The 984-nt window shown below is 35.5% G+C and overlaps 2 protein-coding genes across 3 annotated transcripts in view; one reads left to right on the top strand and one right to left on the bottom strand.

Moving 5' to 3' along the window:
• tube1 (tubulin, epsilon 1) overlaps window positions 1–984 on the top strand; it is a 30,682-nt gene that overhangs the window by 21,516 nt on the left and 8,182 nt on the right. The gene's annotated exons all lie outside the window — the stretch shown is intronic.
• ccn6 (cellular communication network factor 6) overlaps window positions 1–984 on the bottom strand; it is a 5,634-nt gene that overhangs the window by 3,537 nt on the left and 1,113 nt on the right. The gene's annotated exons all lie outside the window — the stretch shown is intronic.

Here is a 984-nt window from a genome sequence, read left to right as displayed (position 1 = left end):
GGCAACCTGTGAATTAAGGATTTATTTTGACCAAACCAAGTTGGAGATTGTTGGAACAGTTTTGGAAAGTTTAATTTGAGTTTGGATGAAGTGTGTTTTTAGCTGAGTGAAGTCAATTAATCTAGTCTCTGTTGGTGAACAAAAGAAATTTGAGTCAGAAAGTTTACAGGTTTGCGGTTTAATATGAAAAATATGTGTGTTTTGGCCAGTTGAGGAAGCGGAAGCTTGCTGTAATCATAACATTGACATAATCAGCTGAAATAATTGATATAGCTAACTTGTGCGCAAACAATTGGTTATTTGTACTTCAAGAAGCTACAAATCAACATTTCCAATTATTTGGACTTGTGTTTCTGGCCGCCTGATGAATGTAGCTCTGTTTGTAGGCACATATTTTCAGAACTACCTTGAATGTTTTTGTAAGATTTAGTCATGAGCTGTGTCTAAAACCTCTCTCATGTCTGCTCATTCACTAGCTACTCCCTAAATAATAGAAGCATTTGGAACCATCATTTTGCATCATCCTTGACAGGTGGAGGTCTAAATATTTAGGATTGTAAGCCATTTCGGAATTTTGTAAGGTATATCTTACTTACCTCATATTTTTTAGGGGTGGGGAAAAAATCGATACAGCATAGTATCGCGATTATTTCTGTGGCAATACTGTATTGATACACAGACGCCAAGCATCGATCTATTATTATATACAGTATGTGTTGGTCAGTTTGTCTGCTTGGCAATCCCATTTTGCAGCAATAAAACTGAAGTGAGATAAACGAACAGAGAAATGTTTCTTTTTTTTGGATGTTGACAAAGTTTCCTTTTGGGGACATCATTTGAAATTGGGAACAATTTGTTGGAAAACTTGGAAAATTGGAAAAAATGTTATAAATTGCAAAATGTCACAGAATTTTGCAATATGTTTAAAATCGCAATGGTATTGTATTGGGAGGCCTCTGGTGATTCCTGCCCCTACTATTGTTT

This window comes from Etheostoma spectabile, chromosome 18 (assembly GCF_008692095.1).
Source record: "Etheostoma spectabile isolate EspeVRDwgs_2016 chromosome 18, UIUC_Espe_1.0, whole genome shotgun sequence".
NCBI lineage: Eukaryota > Metazoa > Chordata > Actinopteri > Perciformes > Percidae > Etheostoma > Etheostoma spectabile.
This window is presented reverse-complemented; position numbering and strand designations above follow the sequence as displayed.